General features: G+C 40.8%; 1 protein-coding gene across 6 annotated transcripts in view; it reads left to right on the top strand.

Annotated features, from left to right (window-relative positions):
• LOC138758565 (KN motif and ankyrin repeat domain-containing protein 1-like) overlaps window positions 1-27,521 on the top strand; it is a 326,554-nt gene that overhangs the window by 110,270 nt on the left and 188,763 nt on the right. Inside the window, exon 4 of one of the 6 annotated variants that reach the window (XM_069927687.1) lies at window positions 11,402-11,557. The exons of the other annotated variants lie outside the window; for them this stretch is intronic. The gene's annotated coding sequence lies outside the window, so the exon portion shown is untranslated. The remainder of the gene's footprint in view (window positions 1-11,401; window positions 11,558-27,521) is intronic. 6 annotated transcript variants of the gene reach the window in all.

Genomic DNA, 27,521 nt, shown 5'->3' with positions numbered 1-27,521 from the left:
TTGCGTCCCATAGTATTAACTTATCTTTCACTGATTCCGTATTTATTTCAAAGTACATTTTAATTTGTCTTTCAATTAATTCTCTAAAATCCTGCCTTTTAAGTAGCATGGAGTTTAATCTCCATCTATACATTCTTGGAGGGATGTCCTCTAACTCTATTGTCAATATCAGGGTTTAGTGGTCCGATAATATTCTAGCTTCATATTCTGTTTTCCTAACTCTGTCTTGCATGCGAGCTGATAACAGGAATAGGTCTATTCTTGAGTATGTTTTATGTCTACCTGAATAATATGAATATTCCTTTTCCTTTGGGTGTTGTTTCCTCCATATATCCAAAAGTTGCATTTCTTGCATTGATTTAATTATAAATTTGGTTACTTTGTTCTTTCTGTTAATTTTTTACCCAGTTTTATCCATGTTTGAATCCAAATTAAGGTTGAAATCCCCTCTTATTAGTATGTTCCCTTGCGTGTCTGCTATCTTCAAAAAAATATCTTGCATAAATTTTTGATCTTCTTCGTTAGGTGAATATACATTGAGTAAATTCCAAAACTCCGAATATATCTGACATTTTATCATTACATATCACCCCGCTGGATCTATTATTTCCTCTTCTATTTTAATTGGTATATTTTTACTGATTAATATAGCTACTCCCCTAGCTTTTGAATTATATGACGCTGCTGTTACATGTCCTATCCAATCTCTCTTTAATTTCTTGTGCTCCACTTCAGTTAAGTGTGTTTCTTGCACGAATGCTATATCAATTTTTTCTTTTTTTCAGTAAATTTAGCAGTTTCTTCCTTTTGATTTGGTTATGTATTCCGTTAATATTTAAAGTCATATAGTTCAGCATAGCCATTTCATACTTTGTTTATCTTTCCTTTCCGTTTCCTCATCATCCCCTTTCCTTCTTATCCATTTCTGCTTTCTTTTTTTTGAACACTTTATAAGACAACATTTCTAAAACATCAAACATTTCCCTTATTCTCCTATCTAAAATTTCTTTAACTTACTATCCCCTCCCCTTCCTGAGTTGCCCTTTATCCCTTGTCGGGTAACCACATCTCCCCTCTCCATTTGGATTTACGAATTCACTCGCAAGCGTCAACTGATTTCGCAGTGACCGTAACTTCTCCCCACCCAGCCCCCCCCAGAAAAGATTTTAATTTTCATATACAACAAAGGTCACTCTCTTAATTCCCTCCTTACTTCCTTTCTTCCCTTTCTTTCCCTTATTAATTCTTATCTATACTCTATATATTTTCTTTTAAATACATACACTCATGTACACACACACACACATATATATATATATAAATAAATATATATATATAAATAAGAATAAATATATATATAAATAAATAAATAGATAGATAGAGATAGATATATAGAGATATATATATATAAATAGATAGATAGAGATATAGATATATATATATAGATATAGATATTCTTTGGATTGGCTTCGCGGACGAAGATTTATGGAGGGGGTAAAAAGTCCACGTCAGCTGCAGGCTCGTTTGTGGCTGACAAGTCCGATGCGGGACAGGCAGACACGATTGCAGCGGTTGCAGGGGAAAATTGGTTGGTTGGGGTTGGGTGTTGGGTTTTTCCTCCTTTGCCTTTTGTCAGTGAGGTGGGCTCTGCGGTCTTCTTCAAAGGAGGTTGCTGCCCGCCAAACTGTGAGGCGCCAAGATGCACGGTTTGAGGCGTTATCAGCCCACTGGCGGTGGTCAATGTGGCAGGCACCAAGAGATTTCTTTAGGCAGTCCTTGTACCTTTTCTTTGGTGCACCTCTGTCACGGTGGCCAGTGGAGAGCTCGCCATATAACACGATCTTGGGAAGGCGATGATCCTCCATTCTGGAGACGTGACCCATCCAGCGCAGCTGGATCTTCAGCAGCGTGGACTCGATGCTGTCGACCTCTGCCATCTCGAGTACTTCGACGTTAGGGATGTAAGCGCTCCAATGGATGTTGAGGATGGAGCGGAGACAACGCTGGTGGAAGCGTTCTAGGAGCCGTAGGTGGTGCCGGTAGAGGACCCATGATTCGGAGCCGAACAGGAGTGTGGGTATGACAACGGCTCTGTATACGCTTATCTTTGTGAGGTTTTTCAGTTGGTTGTTTTTCCAGACTCTTTTGTGTAGTCTTCCAAAGGCGCTATTTGCCTTGGCGAGTCTGTTGTCTATCTCATTGTCGATCCTTGCATCTGATGAAATGGTGCAGCCGAGATAGGTAAACTGGTTGACCATTTTGAGTTTTGTGTGCCCGATATATATACCCACCCATATACACACATACATATAGTTCGTGGTCATTTTTGCTCTCGTTACATGTCTTCATCTCTCTGTCTGTTTTGTAGTTGTTCTGCAAATTTTCGTGCTTCCTCCAGATCCGAGAATAGTCTGTTTTGCTGCCCTGGAATAACTATTTTAAGTACCAATGGGTACTTTAGCATAAATTTATATCCTTTTTTCCATAGGATCACTTTTGCTGTATTAAACTCCTTCCTCTTCTTCAGGAGTTCAAAACTTATATCTGGATAGAAAAAAAAATTTTTGACCTTTGTATTCCAGTGGCTTTTTGTCTTCTCTTATTTTCTTCATTGCTTTCTCCAATATATTTTCTCTTGTTGTATATCTTAGGAATTTTACTAAAATGGATCTTGGTTTTTTTTTTGTGGTTGTGGTTTAGGGGCTAATGTTCTATGTGCCCTTTCTATTTCCATTTCTTCCTGTAATTCTGGTCTTTTTCATCTTCCTTAAGGCCCACTATCTTTATATTATTTCTTCTATTATAATTTTCCATTATATCTATCTTCTGAGCTAACAGCTCTTGTGTCTCTTTAACTTTTTTATTAGATTCTTCTAATTTCTTTTTTAAGTCCTCCTTCCATTTCTACGGCTGTTTCTCGTTCTTCCACCTTGTCTAATCTATTCATTTTTTCTTCTATACTTTTTATTCTTTTTATTTCACTAAATTCTTGTGATTGCCATTCTTTTACTGATTCCATATATTCTTTTAAAAAAATCCATTGTCTTGCCCTTCCCTTCTTCTTCCATTTCTCTGTGTTCTTCCTCTTCTTCTTCCTCTGGGTTGGTCATCTGTTGTTTCTTTGATTTCTTTTTACTCTCTTTTTTGTTCTCGTTGTTTTCTATGTTCTCCTCTTGTTGTGTTGTGGCTGTCATTCTCAGCTGTGGAGATTGACTCCTCAGCTGGTCCCCCCTCCCGTCAGTGTTTTTTTTGTCTTGCGCATCGTGCATGCGCGAGGAGTCATGCATGCGCGGTTGCGCACTTTTGCTTGGCTCCGCGAGCCATTTTTGTAGTCCCGAGCTCAGGACTTCGACTGACCTGAGGGAGCGGGCTTCTCTCTCCACAGCGGGCCTCCTCGGACAGGTAAGGCCTTCACCTCCTTCTTCCGATGTCTTTTCTTCTTCTCTTCTTCCTGTTGCTTTCGACTTTTCTTTCTTCGTTGCCATTTTCTTCCCACCTTTACTTTCACTTTATTTTAATTTTCATGTTTGTGCCTTTGCGTTTTCTCTGTTTTTTTAAACTTTTCCGGAGAGGGGTGGAGTTCCCCGACCGGCCACTACTCCATCACGTGACTCCTCCGAAACTTTTGATGCTTGAGGATCCTTTAAACTGGGAAAGAGACAAATTAGTCAAAACATGTGTTATAGAAGACCAGCAAATAGTGTTTAGGAGAATTCTGAATCAGAATTTACTATCACGAACATGTGTCACAAAATTCATTGTTTTGCAGCAGCATTCACAGGCGCAAAAATTTGCTATAAATTACATTTTTTTAAAATTAGTTCAAAATAAGAGGTAAAAATGAAGTCGTGCCTGTAGTTTATTGTCAATTCTGAAATCTGCTGGCTAATGGGAAGAAGCTGTTTTGTACTGTTAGGTGTTTGTCTTCAGCCTCTTCCTATACATCCTTCCTGATGGTTGCAGTGTGAAGAGGCTGTGGCTGGGAGGTTAGATGTCCTTAATGCCCGTGATAACACTTGTTGGGTTCACATCTCTCGGTGTCCTCTGTCTGTTCTGTGCATTGGCCCCTCCATACCTGTCAGTGCTGCAACCAGTCAGAATGCACTCTATGATAGAAATTTGCAAAAGTCTTTGGTGACTTACCAAATCTCCTCAAACTCCTCACAAAGTATCACTGCTGGAGAAATGTCTTCATACTGATATATCCCACTTCACAAATACTAATTTTACGCAATTTTGCTTTTGCAAAGAAACCTATGTTTCCTTTTACAAAAGGATTTTTCGCTTTTACAAAAGCTGCACGTGCACCTTGAGTAGCTCCTTCCCTGGGAACTGTGATGAGATGTCAATAGATAGATGACCCTCTTCCCTCTCTCCTACATCCCAGCCTCCTATACCTCCCATCCAGTGGCATTACTTGGGTTGGTGTGGCCTAGTTCAGTAACCCCCCCCCAATGAACAGAGTATACCAAGCGTTGAAGAAATGGGTGTGTTCCTTGTATATCTGGGACAGCACTGAGTAGGGGGGGGGGGCTCTATCTGGAGCACATGAGATGGTTAAAAAAGTACATTTGTACTTTATAGGTTGTGTATTTATCATATTATTTCTGCTTTTATTTGTGTTATTTGGTATGATTTGGTGGGTTTTTTTGGGTCTGGGAATGCTCAAAAAACATTCCCATAGAAATCAATGGTAATCACTTCTCTGCTTTACACAATTTCAGCTTACAAAAGATTCCGTAGGAATGCTATAATTTCATAAAGCAGATATACCTGTAATTGCATTGACATGAAGTCCCAGATTAGATCTTCAGAGATGTTGACCCCCAGTAATTTGAGCAGGGCTACAGGATTCCACATACTGTGATGGAATGATAGTTTCTCCATTTGGCTGGATGAGGGATTCTACATGAAAAATAAATGTGCTCAATTCCAAATTGTGTTCAAATGAGAAACTCCATTTGTTAAAATTAAATTATTATGAGTGAAATGAAGTTTTGACAGTATCATTTGTTTGAAATTTTTATGCAGCTTATCAGTCACAGTGACTTTACAACCTGAATTTTTGGTCCAACAATTATGATTTTGATTTTTCACAGATTCATGAATTAAATTGGAAGTGTTCTTCAATTGACATAAATTTCCTACTTGTGTATAAATGACAGTTTGTTGTGCAAGTATAAAGCATCAAAACTTAATTGGTTCAGTCACACAGGTACCCAAGATGCATGAACAATAGTACCATATAAATTTACCACAATATGCCATAGGAATGGCTGGCATTTTATTCAGAATTGGTGATACATACCTGCTTCATAATTACATGTGATTCAACTGCACTTCTGATTTGAGACTTGGCAGAGGTACCCTACATGTGCAAATTAATGAATAACCACAAAGCTATCCAAAGCAAGGTGCCTTGTCAGATCCCGAACAGCATTGTAACAAATAACTTTCTTTGGGCTTTTTTCTGCAATAAAGATTTCCTGGAAACTTTTGGTCTTCCAGTGCATCAAGATATTATCAGTAAGAGAATTTAGCCAACTGGCACAGTGCAGGCTGCAGGAGTACGTGCTGAGGGACACATTAAAGTTCAGTGGAACAATGACAAAGACTTTGTGGAGAAAGGCTGCTGGCTAGATCCTTTTGTCACTAGTCATTAGGCACTTTTACACAGCCACTGAACAAAAAATTTCAGGAAAATTTCTGTGCTGATAGCAGTGTAAAAATGTCAGGAGAGAATTTTTTAATGCAAATTCCATCCTGTAATTTTTCCACTCATACCCCACACAATTTTACAGAGCAGCTGCAGTGTTAATTGACTGCAGCCACTCGTTTTTAAAAAAAACCAGGCCTAATGAATACGACCTTCCCCCTCCAACAAACTGCAACACAGGAAGGCTGTGTAAAAGTGCCCCTGTGTAAACGTCCACATCAGGACATACCGGAGTTAAGTTGATAATTTTTTTCAGAATAAAGTTTGTGTAAAAATGCCCACTGAGAGGCTGAGTGTTGTGCAGCACCTCAAACATTTAAACTTTGTATCATGCAAGTGCAAAAGGAGCACTGGACACTAAGTATTAACATTACCAATTGGTATTAACAATTGGTATTAATTGTATTAACATTACCAATTTAATGATGCAACTCCATAGACTACTTTTAGTATTTTATTAGATATTTATAAATTGAATGAAGTTTATATTTGTATTTTAAAATAAACTAAAATTTATTTGAGCATCCATTTCCTTTTTCTCATTCTGGCTCTCCCTTTTCTCATTCAGACTCCAATTGGGCTGTTCCACAGACTGTTTCCAAGGCATAGAAATTTTGTTTATTGGCTGAATCTCTTGGAGAACTTGCACCTTTTTATTCAATATTCCAAATCCAAAGGTGACTAACACCAGACTGACTAAAATGAGCATATTGCAACAATCTCTCCCTTGATATATATTGCAAGGCCTTTTGCACCTGTTTTTTTTTCTTTTAATGAAGTTGCCAGTACTTGTTATTCCCTGCTCTTTGCATTTGTTGCAAACTTAATAATTAAAACTCATTTTGAATATCAAGTGAAGAATTTGGTGTGGTTTGCTCTAATGGACAGCAGATGGTGCTAGTGATTATTTCAACACTGCTAGTTCATATATCATGAGAGGATTCCTCTTGTTCTCACCTATCAATATATCATCCTCCACCTCTTCTGGCACCTATTATGTGATCCCATCACTAGATGAGTCTTCCCTGCTCCTTCCCTCTACCTTCCACAGAGACTGCTCCAGTGGCAGATCCAGGTAAAACAGTGCCTATGGCAAGCACTGAAATTGCGCCGCACCCCTAGTTTTAAAAAAAAATGCACAAAGTTGATAGTGAGGCAATTTTCACGCTCATTTGGGCTGACACTAACCGCTACACCTAACCATGCTGCCTGACATATCCTTGTAAATTTCACACATTGTGTTGTAATTCATTAGAAGTGAACCAGTGGATTAACTCCCATCCAAGACATTAGGTTGAGCTTTAGTAAGGGAAAGGCCCCTCTCCTCTCACTCCCCCCACCCCTCCATTAACAGAATCCTTGATTGCGCACCATGCCACACCATGGTTGAGGTTTATTATTCACAGTTGGCAAGATGTGGGATGCTCCAGCCCACATTGAAGCAACCCAAGCCTTGTGTTTATTACCTGCTGGAAGCTGCAGCCTTTGCAGGAGCACCTGCACCTTGCTCCTGATAACTTTGGGTCAGTTGACTCAATGTCTCGGATCAGCACCACACCGCACCGCTCTGGCATCACATCAGGCATCTTTGGGGTCGCTTGGGCATCTCACCTCAGCAGTGGTTTAATGGGCAGAATGGTTTCTTCCTTATTATAGTCCATAACGCAGCTGGAACCATTCTGTGTTTCCCTGGCACTGCCGGAGAGTTTCCAGCTGCATTATGGTCAAGAAAGATGGTCATTTTGCCCATTGATCCCTCATTGAGCCGCTACTGCGAGGTACTGGAACAGTCCAGAAGTAACCTGATGAGATGCCAGCTCAGAGCGGTCTGGTGAGGTGCTAGAGCAGTGCTCCAGGGCACTCAAGTGGGATGGCATATCTGTGGGTGAGGGACAGATAATGGGAAGGCAAGGCAAGGACTGTGGCAGCCAGGGCACGTGCCCTAGCTGCCATACCTTAGAAACGCCTATGGTCAGTTTCCTCTATGACTTTCTCGTCCCCTTCCCACCATTTGTCCCCTTAGCACCTACCCTTGTGCTACAGGAGGTGCTCCACTTGTGCCCACACATCCCTCACCACCATTTGGAGCCCAAAACAGTCCTTTCAAGTGAAGCAATGTTTGTGAATCTGTAAGGGTCATTTAGTGCATCCAGTGCTCCTATTATGGTGGTCTCCACATTGGAGTTGCAGACTAGGAGATCTCTTTGATGAGCTTGGTTCTGTCCACTGCTAGCAAGGATCTCCCAGTAGTCACACATTTCAATTCCTCACCCCATTCCCTTGCCAATATGTCTGTCTATGGTCTCATGAACCACCAGACAGAACACCACAAATTGGACGAACAACACCTCATTCTGTCTGGGCACCCTTCAGTTTCCATTTGCCTGTCCTGTCACCTCCCACTCCATCTTTCCCTCTCCTACCTCTGTCTCCTTTACACCAGTTCTGCATTCACACAGCCAACCCCCCCCATCGGCCCAAAAATCAATTCTCAACTTTCCTTTCTCCTCCATATCCAATTATCACCTTTTGTCAGTTGGGTCTGTGTTCCTCCTCCTGGCAATTCTTTTATTCAGGTTCTGCCTGTTTTTCTCATACCTTGAAGGGCTCAGGCCTGAAATGTTGGTAATATATCTTTACCTCCTATGGATACTGTGAGACCTGCTGAATTCTCCCAGCATTTGTTTTTTTTTCCCACAAGCAACATGACTGCCGAATATTTATTACTTTCTTGAATTGAAATTTGTCACATTTTTGACATCGGTTGTGCACTGAAATCTTTTCACTTGAGCTGGACAGCCAAGAATTGAGCTCTTTAGCTGAATTGAAAGATTCATGAAAATACATTCCAATTTTCATATCTGCTGGTTTGTTTTTTGATGCAATTTTTTTCTTGTTGGATCTACTATAATTATAAGATCCTTTTATCCTTTTTGAACTTTTTACAGTGAAAATGGTTTGCATTTTAAAAAAAAATCCAACAATAACTTTCACATTTGGCTTTGTTGATGGCATTTAATCCCACTGCCAATTGAACAATGTTCCAATGTATATTTAGACATTTCCTTTTTCACCTTAATTCTATCTTTGGCCACATCAGGCAGGTTTGCTTTTTATCGGTGCATGTTAAGAGTAAAATCTGGTTCTGCTCAAGGTGATCTATCCATTGTTTATTCCAGAGGACAGTGATTATATTACTGGACGAGTAATCTAGCAGCCTGAGCTAACCATTCAAAAATGAGAATTCAAATCACAATATGATAGCCTTGAAATATAAATTCAGATAAACAAGTTTAATTCGACCTTCATCATGATAATTGACCAGATAAAAGAATGTTAAACAATAAAAAAAATTAGGACCTCAAATTTGCTCCCCTTACCTGCTCTGCTCTTGGTTTCCAGCAACGTCATTGCTCTCAAAATGATTTTGCAAAATTAATTTGTACCATGATCTTGACCATTCCTGAAATTGGCTCCCCATTATCATCTCTGGTAATCTATGATTGGCTGCAACACTGACATTCTGAAAAACATAAAATGTACAGTATCAGCATAATTAAAATAGATTTGTAGTCAATATCATGTTGATGTTCAGTGAGACTTTGGTGTCCTCAATAAATGGAGCAAATCTATAATTTTTCAGTAATGATTTTTTTGTTTTATTTCCCTGTTCGAATTTAAAAAGTGTAAATAGAATGGACTTTCCTGTTGACTCACCTATAGAATATCCTATAATGGACAGCAGGTGCTGAATTTCTTATGGTTGGCTTCAGGGGAGGTCCTTCTTTATGTGAACCCAGGAATTTGAAGCTCCACATTGTTGTCCTGACAATAAAGACTGGTGGATGGTCCTTGTTATCCCCTTCGTCAATTCCCAAAATAAGCTCTTTGGTCTTGTTGACATTGAGCAAGATTGTTGTTCTGGCACCGTCATAAATGTAACCCTTATGACTATATTGTTTTTACGGCTGATCCATTAGACGTAGTGAGTTAATGAAAGGCAATGAGATCCACTTTTTAAGCTTTAGTTGATAGGACTCCAGTTGGAGAAAGATATTTACCTGGATTTAGGCTTTGCCACTTTCTAACCCCTGAGTGTTGCCCAAGGCTTTGATGTGTACAGATGTAGATTGCTCTTTCTGTATAAGTGACATGAAGTTATAATTGGGATTGGAATCAAGTGGAGGTGGTGGAACCCAAATCAATTTTCAAAAGATATACTATTTTTTTCTAATCATTCTCAGCTTCACCTTCCAACAGGTTCAGAGTAGTTCAATTGGATGCTGTGTGCTGGATTGGATTTGTCTTGTGGATATGTTTTGCCCATGGAATTTTTTTTTTTTTTTACAATGTTGCAGATACCAGTACTGTATCTATTCTGGAAGAGCTCAACTCTGGCATAGTTAAACTACATACGCCCAACATTCCAGCCAGGATATCCCATAACCTTTGTTCAATCCAGAATGCTCAGCTGGTATTCCTGGTTCATGGCTGCATTCGATCCTGACCTCCAGTGTTGTCAGAGCTGCTGAGTTTGTGTGTTCTTTGTATGGTGGTGTGGTTTTGCCTTGTGTGCCACTGGTTTGCCCAGAGGCCACTGTAAATTGTTCCTAGTGTACGTATCATAACAATAAGATGTTTTCAGCTGGGAGAGAAGAATGTGTGGTAGGAAATGAAGGGATTATTACAGATGGATGATTGGTGTAAATGTAGTGAGCAGGTGCTGATTCCATGCTGCCCGACTTTCACATTGACAAAAGATGGACTTATGGTGGGCTATTGGGAGAAAGCTGTGGTGTGCCACCTGTAGCATTAATTCATCTTCATCTTTGACACTTGTACACTGGTCTCCACGACTCGTGTGGGTATGATGCTATAGGACCCACCATCTCTCGTTATTTGTCCAATGTCATTTGTGACCAGAAGGGGCAGGTGCCGCAGAAATTTGATTTGATCGATGTTTGATTGCTTGGCTGTCTATTGCCTGATAATTTTGTTGTATATCATCATTAAAGTCATTGTTGTACAGCACAGAATCTGGTCGAGCACATGTCCATCTCTACGAATCCCATTTGCCAGTCATTGATCTGTTGATGACAACTTTAACTTGTCGGTTGTCAAATGAGGAAGAGACCATTAAAGTTTGTTGTGTTTGTTTGATGTCCATCCTTTCAGCCAACTTTGACTGTTGATGGATGTCCTTCTGAAATCTGTCATTCTTGTTGATGAATGTCCAGAACACATCCTATATCTTGCATTCATTACTGTTTCCAAATGACATCCATGATCAGGTTACTAATTCATCATTAGTTGGTCAATTAGTAAATGTTTTCTTTGCCCATATATACCCTGATGGTGTGGGACTTTGTAGACTCCTGAGCAGAAGTTCAGGACTCCCATGCCCTTGGAATGCCCAAGAGACTGCTACTGTGATGCCCCTGGTGCTGTCCCACCAGCGCAATTGGACAGTATAATACGGAGTGCTGCAAATGTTAGAGGACAGGGAAGTCACGAAAACCATGATCCAGACTTTTGTTCAGGATTTGAGGCATAGAATGGGAAAATTTTTGGTTAAATTTTCCATAGAAATGTACTGCATTTTAGTTGTGTCCATGTTTAAATTCATGGCAGTCTGGTTTAGGAAACTCTTAAATTAAGAAAAAAACATTGTTTTCTCCTTCATAGATTACCTGTGTTTGGAAGAAACTTAACATGAAGATAAACATCTTTTCAACAAAATTGTGAAGAGCTTATTTGATGCAGCTGCCCAGTTTTTATCTGCACTGCAAATAAAACTCAAACTCGGACGGCGCTGTTGATTATTCCCTGATTTCCCCCCAGGTATTGAATCTGTTGTCTTCAGCATTTTTATCCTTTGCTGTTTTTCTATCCCTTCTCTTTACCTTGGTTCCTCCATTCTACAGGTTTGCCATCAAATCAAGTCACCAACCCATTCCAAGTATTTACTTGCTTTGACACAAGTGCATTTAAAACTTAATGTACCATAATCTTGCTTGGATAATGCCCAAATTATAAATAACTTTACCTCCCTCTTGGTTTATTTTTTAAAATGAACTTTAAAATATCCAAAGTAAAGTGGTTGGAGTAGGAAGTAATTAAACCCTAAGTGCTCTGTTTGCAAAAGAAAAAGCAATTTCCTACAAGGTCAACATGCTTTGTGTGTGACTGCATCAGAGATGGACACATGAGAAATTGGATCTTGTTTTTAAAAAAAAACTTCCTAAAAAGACCACAGGAAAATAACTTAATTGAAACTTCAAGAATGTGAATTACTTTGAACTTCATAAGAGAAAAGTAAAAGCTCTGAAGGGCAACTTGCTGGTAATCAGCTGGAGAATTCAGAATTCTGCTGCAAGGTATGTGGTTGGCTTTTTGTTCTTTCAGCAGTAATGTATTTAGAACTCCATACCTGCCTAATCAGGATTTAAGCCACTCAACCATTACCATGGCAAAGATGTTTTAGTTTGACATACAAAATCGTGAATAAAGCAGAATGCAATTGGTTTCAATTGCACATGGAATGGACAAGAACAAGTTCTGGAAAAAAAAAGTAAAATTGTGGATCTGGATGGGATGCCTTTTCTGGTAGAATGTGATGTATACAAGTATAAATTTAAGTTGACATGTTTCTTATGAAGTTTGGTTTGAAGATGGTTAATTGTGTTAGAATTACTTATTAATGATTCATGTAGAGTTCACCAATCTCTTGAAGCATTGATTTTTTTACTCAAATTGCTTGCCTCATTTTTATCTGCACCTTTACCAAATCCTGTTTAAGGCTTATTCCATAAAATGTACTTATATTTGTGTTTTAATGTTCAAAAATAACTGGTACACATAACCACACTGTTGAAGCAAGTTGCATCATGATGACCATTAGGAAATTATGCCAGGAAACATGATTACAAATCTAGAAGTTGCAGATTGCCCCAGGTAGCTATGTCTTGAAATCATAACTCTGGCATGATCCTGCACGAGTACAGTGCGTGGGAAAAATTTCATGAGTAACCGTCCACTAAATCCACAGAATCCCTTTATGAGTTGGTTACAAGACAACATCATGTGGAATTGGGTGTTGTTAATAATACTGGCGACAGAAGTTATTTTGGTTCACTGTGGAAACAAAATACTTTACTCCTGTAAAAGACTGGTCATGGACAACATTTTGAATATTGTGGTAATTCTCTTTGGCAGCTAGTAGAGGGCCATTGGGCCAAATGACAGCCACCTGGGATGCAGTGTTCTGTGAATATATGAATCCGTTTTGGGAATATTATTAGATGGCTTGCAGGACATAAAAATAAACAAGACAAAATGATAATCTCAAAACGCTGGTTACATTAAACAATGTCATCACACAATGAAAATAAACAGGAAAATTGTGTCACTACTTTTACACACTGGGTCAGTTAATTTCGTCGTCTTCTCATTCTATCATTTTACTGGGTGGAGGTCCGCGGTAGGCCCTCTCTGTTGTGTTCCATGTACGGTTCCCAAATTTGTTCGAATAATGTGACTTTATTTTTTAAATTATGTTATTTTTTTTCCAATGGAATGCATTTATTCATTTCTATGTACCATTGCTGTACTCTCACGCTCTCTTCTGATTTCCAGATTGACATTATACATTATTTTGCTACAGCTAAGGCTATCATAAAAAATCTTTTTTGTGCTTCATCCAATTTGAGGCCTAATTCTTTATTTCTTATATTACTTAGAAGAAAGATCTCTGGATTTTTTGGTATGTTGCTTTTTGTGATTTTATTTAATACCTGGTTTAGATCTTCCCAAAACTTTTCCACTTTCTCACATGCCCAAATTGCATGTACTGTTCCCATTTCTTTCTTACAGCGAAAACATCTATCTGATACTGTTGGATCCCATTTATTTAACTTTTGGGGCATGATATATAGCCTGTGTAACCAATTATATTGTATCATGCGTAACCTCATGTTTATTGTATTTCTCATAGTTCTGGATCATAGCTTTTTCCATTTTTCATTTTTTATCTTTATGTTTAGATCTTGTTCCCACTTTTGTTTGGGTTTACAGCTTATTTCATTGTTCTCTTTCTCTTGCAGCTTGATGTACATGTTTGTTATAAATCTTTTAATTATCATTGTGTCTGTAATCACATATTCAAAGTTGCTTCCTTCTGGTAACCTCAGCCTGCTTCCCAATTTGTCCTTTAAGTAGCTTTTCAGTTGGTGATATGCAAAGATTGTACCATGAGTTACACCATATTTATACTTCATTTGTTCAAAAGATAATAAATTATTTCCCAAAAAACAATTTTCTATTCTTTTAATCCCTTTTCTCTCCCATTCTTTTAAGGAAAGGTTATCTATTGTGAAAGGGATTAGTTGATTTTGCGTCAATAATAATTTTGGTAGTTGGTAATTTGTTTTTTTCCTTTCTACGTGAATCTTCTTCCAAATGAACTTCTATGTTGCACCAGTTTTTCATCCCACTTATAAAGTACATGTTCTGGTACTTTCTCCCCTATTTTATCTATCTCTAACCTGGTCCAATCTGGTTTTTCCCTTGTTTGATAAAAATCTGATAGATATCTTAATTGTGCTGCTCTATAATAATTCTTAAAGTTTGGTAGCTGCAAACCACCTTGTTTGTACCATTCTGTTAATTTATCTAGTGGTATCCTCGGTTTCCCCCCTTTCTATAAGAATTTCCTTATTATTTTTAGCTCCTTGAAGAATTTCTCTGTTAGGTGAATTGGTAACGATTGAAATAGGTATTGTATCCTTGGGAAGATAGTCATTTTAATGCAATTTACCCTTCCTATCAGTGTTAATGGTAAATCTTTCCAATGTTCTAAGTCATCTTGTAATTTCTTCATTAATGGCTGATAATTTAATTTGTATAGGTGGCCTAAATTATTATCTAATCTAATACCAAGGTATTGGATTGCTTGTGTTTGCCATTTAAATGGTGATTCTTTCTTAAACTCTGTGAAATCCCCATTATTCATTGGCATCGCTTCACTTTTACTTGCATTGATCTTGTACCCCGATATTTCTCCATATTCCTTTAATTTCTTATGTAATTCTATTATTGACAATTCTTGTTCTGTTAAGTATACTATGATGTCATCTGCAAATAGACTGATTTTATACTCCATCTCTTTTATTTTTATCCCTTTTATTTCCTTCCATGATTTCTTTGTCCCTATCTTTTCTCAAAGGTAATGTTGGGGGTGTGGAAAAGTTTTATATTCAGATGACTGTTAATGGTAGGAATAGAAACTGACATAGAAGGTCACTGTGTAAGAATCACTTTACCATTTTGAATAAATGTAGTCTTGTAGCTTTCGCGCTGCGGTGCGAATAACAGGACCAGCAGTCGACAGGTTTGTTCCAAGACCTTTCCTTTGCCAATCTTTTTATTATTATTATAATTTATAAACACATACAGTTCAAAGAGATATGAAAATACATAGTAAATAACGAATTAATACAGAGATATTAAACAATAATATTGCAGAATAAAAATATATCATAAAAAATTTTTTTAGATCAGTTTAGAGTATGAACTATCTTTAAAAAAAATGATATAATTAATAAAAATATATAAAAAAAGAGAGAAAAAAAAACCCCAAAAAGGAAGAAAAAACAAATCTGAATTAAAAACTTAAAAAAAAACCTACCGATATAGCTAAACCACGCCGATCACTCCGATCTCATCTAACAGCCCAATTATCATACATAATCATAAAAAGAAAACAGAGCCAGATCAACTCACCACAAATGAAAATATTGAATAAATGGTCGCCAGGTTAACTCAAACTTAGAAGGGGATTCATAGACAGAGTTTCTAATTTTCTCTAAATTTAAACATAGTATAGTTTGGGTAAACCATTGGAAAACAGTGGGAAGATTAACCTCTTTCCAATTCAATAGTATAGATCTTCTAGCCATTAGTGTAAGAAAAGCAATCATACGATCCGCAGGAAGAGATAAATAAGTCAAATCTATCATAGGTAATCCAAAAATTGCAGTAATGGGATGTGGTTGTAAATCAATATTCAAAACAGTAGATATAATGGAAAAAATTTCCTTCCGATAATTCTGTAAAGAGGGACAGGACCAAAACATATGTGTAAGGGAAGCTATTTCCAATTGACATTTATCACATATAGGATTGATATGAAAATAAAAGCGATGGAGTTTATCTTTAGACATATGAGCTCTATGAACAACTTTAAACTGTATCAGTGAATGTTTTGCACATAGAGAAGAAGAGTTTACCAGTCGCAGAATTTTATTCCAATTTTCATTGGAAATATGAAGGTTGAGTTCTCTTTCCCAATCATTTTTAAACTTTCCAAAAGTCCCAGAATTTATTTTTGTAATTATATTATATAATTTAGATATCACACCTTTTGGAGGGAATTTTGAATATAGTATATCCTCTAAAACAGTCGTAGTCTCCCGATTGGGAAAAGAGGGTAAAGTCGAAACTAAGAAACTCCTAATCTGCAAATATCGAAAGAAATGAGATCTAGGTAAATCATATTTCATGGATAATTGTTCAAATGACATGAAAGAGTTATCCAAGAATAAATCCGAAAAGCATGTTATACCTTTAACTTTCCAGAGTAAATAAGCTTGATCAATTAGAGAGGGATGAAAAAAGAAATTTAGTACAATAGGGGTTTCCAAGATAAAATGACTTAGGCCAAAAAATCTCCGGAATTGAAACCATATACGTAGTGTATGTTTAGCCATTGGATTATCAATTAGTTTATATAGTTTAATAAGAGTAAAAGGGAGAGCAGCTCCCAAAATAGAACTAATTGAGAAATTTTGTACCAGTTTAATTTCTAAATTTACCAATGGGGATTTAGAGATAATTCTGAATAATTCAACCAATACCTTAAGTGACTAATATTAATTGCCCAATAATAAATTCTAAAGTTGGGTAATGCCAATCCTTCCTCCAGTTTAGATTTCTGTAAATATTTTTTTCCCAATCTAGGATTCTTGTTTTGCCAGATATATGAAGACAATTTAGAATCGACCTTATCAAAAAAAGATTTAGGAACAAAAATAGGTATAGCTTGGAATATATATAAAAATTTAGGTAAGATCATCATCTTAATAGCATTAATTCGGCCTATCATGGATAGGGATAATGGTGACCAATTGGTAAGTAAACTACCGATCAGGTACAATAGAGGGAAAAAATTAGTCCTAAACAAATCTTTGTTTTTTAGTAATCTTAATCCCTAAATATATAAAATAGTCTCTAGCTATGTTAAAAGGCAAACTATCATAAATAGGAACCCATCCATTAAAAGGGAATAATTCACTTTTATTTAAGTTCAGTTTATATCCCGAAAAATTACTAAATTGGGCTAATAAAGATAAAACTGCAGGAATAGAATTTTCAGGATTGGAAATATATAGCAATAAATCATCTGCATATAGTGATACTTTATGAATATCCCTGCAACGAATAATACCAGTAATATTGGGTGTTTCTCTGATAGCAATTGCCAAAGGTTCTAAAGCTAAGTTAAATAATAAAGGGCTAAGGGGGCACCCTTGCCTGGTGCCCCGAAATAATCGAAAATATGGCGATCTTTGGGTATTAGTAAAAACCGAGGCAACTGGGGAATTATAAAGAAGTTTAATCCAAGATATAAATATCGGATTAAAATTAAAATTTTCAAGAACTGTAAATAAATAAGGCCATTCTACTCTATCGAAGGCCTTCTCAGCATCGAATGAAATAGGTTTGTTCCAAGACTCGGTGCTTTATTGGTCACTCACTGAGTGTTTTAAAGACACGCACTGTTCCCGCCATTGGGAATCGCAATTGTGTCGCTGACTGGCAGCTATTCATACTTAGTGCATGTGGACCCTTTCCTTGAAGATGAGGGGAAGATGCCTGGAGCCATCTTGGTGAAGGCTTCTCCGATCATGCGAGCATTACAATCGGAGCCAGTTTGCCTGAACACCAAACAACACCCCCCCCCCACCCCCCCACTCTCATCCCAATAATTGGCAATCTCACGCCCCCCCAACAACCCAAAATCTGCACTTTCTTTCTGTTTGGGCATCCTGCCTCTACGCTTGCATGCTTGCATTTCGACCAGCCTTTCCAAGTCCACATACATCAGCTTCAATCGGTCAATCGTGAGCATCCCCTCTTTCCCCCTCCCCCCTCCCCCACGTACAACACAAACCTAGACCCATTGTTTTTTACCTCTCTAAACAGTCCTTCGTATGGCTTCTGCAGCAGTGGCCAGTGTGTGCCCATCCTAACAAAGACATACTCACAGTCCTTTAATTGTCTGGGAATGGAGGTTGGAGTTTTTCAATGTTGGGATGGGAGCCAGACTACCCAGCCTTTTGCAGAGCTTACTCGGGGCCACTGGTATCTGCTTCTTGCTCCCTCGGGGCAGATAGGAACTGCTGGGGAGGTTCTGTAGACCAATTCAGCTGAAGAAACTTGCAGGTCTTCTTTGGGCATTGTGTGGATCCTGAGTAGGACCCAGGGTTCAACTCAATTTGGGCCTTTCAGCCTGGCCATAAGTACTGATTTCAAGTGTCTATGGAAGGGCTCTACCTGCCCGTTTGATTGTGGTGTGATGAAGCTGGAAACCTAACAAGCTGCCTATGGTGGCCCACAGGCTTGATGTGAGCTGGGCCCCTCTGTCTGATGTGATGTGGGCTGGGATGATGAAAAGTGCTACCCAAGTTGTGACTAGGCCCCTGGAGCAGGATTTGGTGGTAGTGTCTGTGAGGGGAACTGCCTCTGGCCATCTGCTGAAATGGTCCACCATGGTACCTTGCTCCCTGTGATCTACAATGCTGATGTGGGTGTGGTTGAATCTGTAGGCTGTGGGTTTAAACTGCTGCAGGGGGTTCGAACTGCTGCAGGGGGTTCGAACTGCTGCAGGGGGTTCGAACTGCTGCAGGGGGTTCGAACTGCTGCAGGGGGTTCGAACTGCTGCAGGGGGTTCGAACTGCTGCAGGGGGTTCGAACTGCGGCAGGGGGTTCGAACTGCGGCAGGGGGTTCGAACTGCGGCAGGGGGTTCGAACTGCGGCAGGGGGTTCGAACTGCGGCAGGGGGTTCGAACTGCGGCAGGGGGTTCGAACTGCGGCAGGGGGTTCGAACTGCGGCAGGGGGTTCGAACTGCGGCAGGGGGTTCGAACTGCGGCAGGGGGTTCGAACTGCGGCAGGGGGTTCGAACTGCGGCAGGGGGTTCGAACTGCGGCAGGGGGTTCGAACTGCGGCAGGGGGTTCGAACTGCGGCAGGGGGTTCGAACTGCGGCAGGGGGTTCGAACTGCTGCAGGGGGTTCGAACTGCGGCAGGGGGTTCGAACTGCGGCAGGGGGTTCGAACTGCGGCAGGGGGTTCGAACTGCGGCAGGGGGTTCGAACTGCGGCAGGGGGTTCGAACTGCGGCAGGGGGTTAGAACTGCGGCAGGGGGTTCGAACTGCGGCAGGGGGTTCGAACTGCGGCAGGGGGTTCGAACTGCGGCAGGGGGTTCGAACTGCGGCAGGGGGTTCGAACTGCGGCAGGGGGTTCGAACTGCGGCAGGGGGTTCGAACTGCGGCAGGGGGTTCGAACTGCGGCAGGGGGTTCGAACTGCGGCAGGGGGTTCGAACTGCGGCAGGGGGTTCGAACTGCTGCAGGGGGTTCGAACTGCTGCAGGGGGTTCGAACTGCTGCAGGGGGTTCGAACTGCTGCAGGGGGTTCGAACTGCTGCAGGGGGTTCGAACTGCTGCAGGGGGTTCGAACTGCTGCAGGGGGTTCGAACTGCTGCAGGGGGTTCGAACTGCTGCAGGGGGTTCGAACTGCTGCAGGGGTGGGGGGCTTTCGTGTGCCTCTGAACATTGGCTGTCTGACACTGGTGCATGTCCTCGCCCAGTCGCTGACTTGTTTTTTGATGCCGTGCCACACGAACCAACTGAATATCATATTGCCTGTGGTTCGGATGGAGGGGTGTGCTAGGATGTGCACAAAATTGAATACACGCAATCTCTATGCTTCCAGGACAATGGGGCGGGAATCCCATGGCTGTATTACAAAGGAGCATTTACTCACCTGGACCCAAGGGTACATCCTGCAGCTGCGGGCCTGAGACTGTGGTCCTGTAGCTGTGTGTGGCCTTGTTGCGCCTCTGCTGGCTCAAAGTAGTTGATCCCCTGTGCTAATGCTTGGATGGTTGGCCTGAATAGAGCGTCTGCCACAACGTTGTCTTTACCGGCGGCGTGCTGGATCAACATTGTGAACTCTGATATATACAAAAGGTGCCACTGCTGCTGGGCTGACCAGGGTTCTGATACCTTGGTGAACACAAAGGTTAGGGGCTTGTGGTTGGTGAAAGCTGTAAGCAGTCTGCCTTCCAGAAAGTGTCTGAAGTGCCAGATTGCCGGTTAGATTGCTAGCAGCTCTCTGTCAAAAGCACTTTATTTCAACTTGGGTGATCTTAAATGTAAACTAAACAAGTCCAAGGGCTTCCAGTGTCCATCCACGTGTTGATCCAATGCTCTGCTGATTGCCATGTATGATTGCGTCCACTGTGAGGGTTGTCAGAACATCAGTCCTGAGGTGGGTGGGATTATGCTGATTTCTGCCCCCGTGTCCATGAGGAAATAGCGTCCGGACCTTTTGTCCCACACGTGCAGCAGGCTATCTGAAGCAATCGGCGGCAGCCAGCCCTGGCATTTCCCTGAAAAGTGCAGGGTGGTCAGCAGCAGTGGGCTTCTGAACCCTATCTCTCATGGTAGAAACACCATGGGTCCTCTGTGTCCTCTGTTTTCCATTGGGGTTGCTGGCGCACCTGTGTCTCACTGGGCTTGGATGGCTGCGGGGTCCTTGTTCTGGATAGCTGGCTGACAGCAGCTTCATTCTCCCTCTTGGTTTTCCAGAGGATGTCTGCTCTGGCTACTACCTTCTGGGGTTCGCTGAAGTCTGCATCTGCTAGCATCAGCTTGATGTCATCGGGCAGTTGCTCAAGGAATGCCTGTTTGAACATGAAACAGGGCTTGTATACATTTGCTGGGGTCTTGTCACCCAGACTGTTTTCGTGCCTGGCTGTTTAGAGAGTCTGGATGTTCTGAGCAGCCGTGCTTTCAACGCTGCATATTTGCCTTCTCTGGTGGGGCATGGACAAAGTAATCTATCCGGGCAATGTTTCTTGGTCCAAAGAGCTCACCACATGGAAGTACTTCGTGGAGTCTGATGTTATTTGTCTGAGCTGGAACTATGCCTCTGCTTAACTGAACCAAAATACCTTTTGGACCGTTGTAGTTACCAATGTAACGTTTGCGCTACGGAGTGAATAATGAGACTGGCGGTCAATAGGTTCATTCCAAAGGTCGCTGCTTTCTTGTTTGCTTACTGAGCATTTTAAAGGCGCTGCCTGTTCCTGCTGCTCGGAACTATAAATTGCGTCGCTGACTGGCAGCTATTTATACTTCATGCGTGCAGGCCCTTTCCTTGAGGGAAAGGGGAAGATACCCGGTGCCATCTTGGTGTAGGCTGCTCCGACCATGCGCACGTTATAATTAGAGCCGGATCGCCTGAACACCAAAAGTGTTGGTCGCCACAGTCTCTGCATTTCAACAGCTAACCATTAGCTTAGTAAATATACAAGAAATGTGATCTTTAACTTGCACCATGTTTGAACTGCATCCAATTGTCAGCAGATTGCTGTTCCTTTTATCTTGCTAAATCAAATTTGCAGAAAGATATGACAGGCAAGTTGGGTCACATGCAGCTCCCAAAAAACACTTGCATTTTCTCCCTCTTGTCATGCAAACCTGTGGCTGATTTTTTTAAAAAATGTTGCTAATAAGACCTCTTGACTTGATCTTGTTTAGTTTAAGGGAACATTCACTCACTTTGATTTTTGAAGTTGCCTTGACATTGCAATGACAGAAATGCTGCAGTTCAGAATGAACAAACTTTTGGCCCTTTTACGCAGCCACTTCATTCCAGGTAATTTTTGGCTTTATTATTCGACACCTTCCGTGTAAAAGGCACGGACACTGAAGTGGTGGGGGGGTTCATTCTAGTTTTTTTTTACTGACATCAGAGGTAGTAAAGTGCCAGATCACCATCGATGTAACAGGGGTGATCTGACATTCTGGTACAGTTTGTTTACTGTATTTTCTTTAGTGTCTTTATAGGCAAGCATTTAAAACATAAAGGTAGCCAGTAGAAAGACTGAAATGTGTCAACGCTAAGAGTATTGGGAATAAAGGGGATCAGTACACAGAACTATGATGTTGTGGCCGTTACTGAAACTTAGCTGGAGGAAAGGCAAGATTGGCTGATGCAGATACTGGGGTTTAGGCATTTTAAAAAGAATAAGATAGCAGGTAGAAAATTGGTTGTTGGTGGGGGGTGGAGGGATAGTGGTGTGGAGAGAGTAACATTTCTGGTCAGGGATGGTATCACGGCTCCAGAAAGGGAGGACACTGCAGAGGGAGTGTCCACTGAGTTGGTGTGGATGGAAGTCAGAAATAGGAAGGGAGCTATCACTGTGCTGGGAGTAGTCTATAGGCCTCCAAATAGCCCTCTGGACAATGAGGAGCTGATAAGCAGGCAGCTTTTGGAATGGTATGGGAAATACAGGGTTGTAGTTATGGGTGATTTCAACTTCCTTAATGTTGACTGGCACCTCATGACTGCAAGAGGTAAGGTGTGTCCAAGAAGGGTTCCTGACACACTATGTGGACCGGCCAACGAGAGGAGAGGCCATACTGGATCTGGTTCTGGGGAATGAACCTGGTCAAGTGGCGGGCCTCTTGGTGGGGGAGCAATTTGGTGAGAGTGACCACAACTTCCTTAGCTTCAATATAGCTATGGAAAAGGATAAAAACAGTCAAAGTAGGAAAGTACTTAACTGGGGAATGGCTAATTATGAAGGGATGAGGCAGGAACTAGTGAGTGTACATTGGAAATGTGTTTAAGGGTGAAAGCACAGAAGTAATGTGGAGGAAGTTTAGGGACCACTTGTGTAGGGTTCAAGATGGGTTTGTCCCACTGTGTCAAGAAAAATATGGTAGGTATAGGGAGCTGTGACTGATGAAATGGGTCAGGCAACTGATCAAGAGGAAGAAGGAAGCATACATTAGAGATAAGAAGCAGGAAACAGGAGGGGCTCATGAGAAATGTAGCCAAGAAGGAACTTTAGAAAAGACTTGGGAGAGCTTGAAGGGGGCATGAGAAGGCCTTGGCACATAGCTTTAAGGAGAACCCCAAGGTGTTCTATCGTTTGTGAAGAACAGAAGGATGACGAGAATGAAGGTGGAGCCGCTAAAGAATAAAGGAGGCAACATTTGCCTGGACACAGAGGAGGTTGGGGAGGTCGTAAATGAGTATTTTGCCTCAGTATTCACAAGAGAAAAGGACTTTGATCATGGTGAAGTCAAAATTGAACAGGCAAATGTGCTGGACAGTGTGGAGATTAAGGAAGTGGAAGTGTTGGATCTTTTAAAAAAAAAATTAAAATTAATAAATCGCTGGGGCTGGATGCGATTATATCCCAGGCTGCTGAGGAAAGTGAGAGAAGAGATGGCTGTGATCTTTGAATCCTCTTTGGCCGCAGGGGAGAGCCAGAGATTGGAGAATGGTAAATGTTTTGTTTAAAAAAGATAATAGGGAGGGTTTAGTAATTTTTAAAAGTAAGGAATATATGGGTTGGCACAACATTGAGGGGCGAAGGGCCTGTACTGTGCTATATTGTTCTATGTTCTACATGCAAGTAAGACAACAGAAAAAATCTTTTTAATAGTACTGCTGCCCCTGGGGCAGTAGGATCAGTGCAGGGACTGACTGTGGGCTGCCTGGAGAGTCTCTTGACAGCCTGCCACCACCCCCCTCCTCCCCCAACACTCATCCCACCGTCCCACTCCCAGGTGTTTCTAGTCTGCTTGTGCTGTGTGAGCAAGCCTCACAGTATTTAGGATCACCCAGCTGCAAAATGTTAGTGTTGCTGTGGGCTGCTCATGGAGAAAGTTGAGAGCAATCACAAAGTGTGGCTGGGTCCAGCACTAACCCAGCAAGGTATCACTGTTTTAACACTAGATCTAATGGATTGAGCTGCAATTATACAGTAAAGGTAAAAGGCAGAGTCGATCTGGTTGACAGCGAGTAGTTCACAAAGGAATACCTGACCCTGCGGCAGGCACTTGAGTTTTAGCCATCTCATATGTCAGTGCATGGTCTCATAAATGCTGAAGGCTGAAATGAGCTGTCGATGAAATGGCTGGAGCTGGAGATGAAATGAGCTGGTGGTGAAATAGTGATGCCTCCTCTACAAGACTCATCGTTTCGTTAGGTGGGTGAAGCACTGATGTGTTGTTGGGAGGAGAATGAGAGATGATTTAATTCACAAGTACATAATTCATGGTTTTGACAGGACAGATGTGGGGTGGCTGTTGCCCTTTCAAAATAGGGCTTGATCATTCATGAAGATAAGTATGTATGAAAGGGAACTGAGTCTGGAACTCTACAGAAGGAGGGTGTAAATGCTCAGTTATTGAATGTATTCGGAACAGTCACTGACAGAACTTCAGATATTAAGGGAGAGGAGATTAATGCGGCATTGTGATAAAAGACCATCCCCCACACCGCTCACACCTCTCAGCTGTCCCCAGGTGTCTCTAGTCACCTTGTGTTGTGAGCAAGCTGGCCTGTGGGTTTGTCCTCAGTTTGAATAGTCTGAAGCCCACTGCCCCAATTCCCCATTTCTTCCCCCCCCCCCCCCATTTCAACTTTGCTTACAAGACTGGGGGAATATTTATAAGCCAATTTTTTTGAGGGGGAAAAAGAGGGTCTAATGTATCGTCAAATACAGTATGTTATACGTGACATTAGTCGCCGATGCTGTTGTGTACCTCTTGCTTCTGGAATGCTAGCTTGCTGTGTAAATGACACACTGACTCCACACTGACTGACAGTTTGGATCACTGTGAATGAGCAAAGCTGACTTGTGCCTGGTCTTCTTTCTGGCAATATTGCGAGATTTTAAAAAAAAAGTAAGACACAAGGTTTGACCTCTAGAAGTACAGAGAGGTGGTACATAAAATAATTGGCAGGAAAATGACATCTAATCCATCAAACCGGTCCTGACATGCATGTAATAAATTTTAATCCAGCTAGCAAGGATAACTCCATTCTGATGAGGTCATTAAAAGGATTTTTTTTCTGGTTTCTCAATGATTACTAAATTTACGAGGGACCTGAAAATAAATGTGCACCTCTGACTCACTGCCTGTGTGGCCTCACAGAGCATTTCATCCAAAATCGCATCCTTGGCTCTTCTCCATAAGTAGGTATTTTGCAGTTAAAATAACTGAACAGAATTCAAGCATAGGAATTCCAGCTTTTTCCTTGTCTAGACATGCTGCAACAAACCGAGATGATATCAGTTAAATGAACAGAGACTGGGGCTGGCCTTTCAAAATTTAGTGACATGTTCTCCTAACAAGGAGCTACAAGAATCAATTTGCATTTGTGAGATGGACCATCGCCTTCCCAAGATCGTGTTATATGGCCACCGTGACAGAGGTGTACCAAAGAAGAGGTACAAGGACTGCCTAAAGAAATCTCTTGGTGCCTGCCACATTGACCTCCGCCAGTGGGCCGATCTCGCCTCAAACCGTGCATCTTGGCGCCTCACAGTTCGGCGGGCAGCAACCTCCTTTGAAGAAGATCGCAGAGCCCACCTCACTGACAAAAGACAAAGGAGGAAAAACCCAACCCCAACCAACCAATTTTCCCCTGCAACCGCTGCAACCGTGTCTGCCTGTCCCGCATCGGACTTGTCAGCCACAAACGAGCCTGCAGCTGACGTGGACATTTACCCCCTCCATAAATCTTCGACCGCAAAGCCAAGCCAAAGAAAAAAGATTAGTAATATGCATTTTAATTCTCAAATGATTTTGTTGCAATTTTTCCAAGCTTACATAAATTCTGGATAAACATCTTGTGATGACTCAGAGTTCAGCCTGAGGAGATTGATTTGATGCGGTGTCCATGTGATTCGGTGGATATGAGCTGGGAAAGGTTTGAAACAATGACACTGGCCTTCACATTTCGATGATTAATTCATGAGGCCCTTTTTGTGATTGCTAAATCCTACAAATAGGAATGAATGGAGCTAACTGATGGCCCAAGCCTCTGAATATGAATGTAACCATCATTTGCAGTCCAGGATGTTGTGGATCAGTGCAGTTGCATCACTCAGTGCGGTAACTCATTGTGTCACCCTCCCTACCGATGGACCTCCTCATGTACCAGACCATGCAGAATCCTTAGTCATGTTTTTTGTATTTAATGTTACTCGTAAATCGTAATTTCCATATATCACTGAATGTAATTGCAATAGTAAAAAGAATTAACAGCTAGAAAAATTAAAATTACTGTATCATACATCTTAAATATTTACGTTTATATAGTTTCAAGGGTTCAAATTGAAAATTCAGTAAGAAAACAATAGAATTCAAAATAACATTTAAGAACTACATCAAAATTATGTTGATCTTAATGTTAAACTTTATTATTACATGAGATACATTAATGGGTTAGGTTTGCATAATAATGGTCCAACTTGTAAACTAAATATATTCATAAATTAAATGATAACATAAAAATAAACAGGAACAAATACACAAGCATGTCTGCACTTAGTGAACCTTCCTGTTTCAGTCTTCAAAGCTGCAAACTTGTGAATCACTTCATCAAAATCAATGCCTTTTGCCAACTCACTTTCAATTGATAATATCGCAAGATCGGAAAGTCTTGACTGTCCCATGGTAAATCGCAAATAGTCCTTTATAAGTATCAGCTTTGAAAAGCTCCTCTCGCATGAAACCGCAGATGCACAGATCTCCAGAATTAATTTTAGGCTGAGTGAAAGGGTTGGGAGCAAAGTCCCATTTAGCTATGAATGTTAATCTTTGGCTTCTTCCAGATCAATCTCTGATGTTTTCAGGTGCCTTCTCAGCCTTAGTATTTCTAGTAAAACCTCACTCTTGGATACCTCATCATTAGAAAGTGGTCACTTTTGGAATGGGTACCTTTGACTTAATTTCAATGGTAGATATGAGACTCTTCCCTCAAACATGCTGTTGCTTCCTGGATGGCTCTTGATCTGATCTGGAGTTCAGAATGAAAGTGATCAATGCACTCAAGCATTGCCCTCTTATTTTCGTCTCTTAGAGTGAGTCCAACATTGCTTACCTGCTCCCCTCCCATCCGCTTCTTGAACCTGGCTCTTCTCGCTACTGCAATTCCATATTTGTCTGATTTTTTTTTTAAAGTGCCTGTTCAATTGCATACTCCACTAAGTAACTGCACTCCTCATGCAGAAAAAGTCTTAGCGCTTCGAGCTTTGTCACCATCTTATTGAGAGTTAAACCCTCAGTCTGCAGGTACTGCTGTGTAAGAATAACTTTTAAAAAAATTTTAATAATTTTTTATTTTTCACTATGAACCATATTAATCAAAATACATGCAAACATTTCCCTCTTGAATATACAGTGTCCTTTTTCCCCCCCTCCTTTCCCTCCCTCCTTCCCAACCCCCTCCCAACCCATTAAACGTTCAACATATACAATAAACCCATTAAAAAATGTCATCACACAATGAGAATAAACAAGAAAATTGTGTCATCTTCTGTTGCACACTGGGTCAGTTCATTTCGTCGTCTTCTCATTCTGCCATTTTAGGGGGTGGAGGTCCGCAGTATGCCCTCTCTGTTGTGTTCCATGTACGGTTCCCAAATTTGTTTGAATA

The sequence above is a fragment of the Narcine bancroftii genome, chromosome 1 (genome assembly GCF_036971445.1).
Source record: "Narcine bancroftii isolate sNarBan1 chromosome 1, sNarBan1.hap1, whole genome shotgun sequence".
NCBI classification, from domain to species: Eukaryota; Metazoa; Chordata; class Chondrichthyes; order Torpediniformes; family Narcinidae; genus Narcine; species Narcine bancroftii.
Note: the sequence above shows the minus strand (reverse complement) of the source record. Positions and strands in the feature narration are given on the sequence as shown.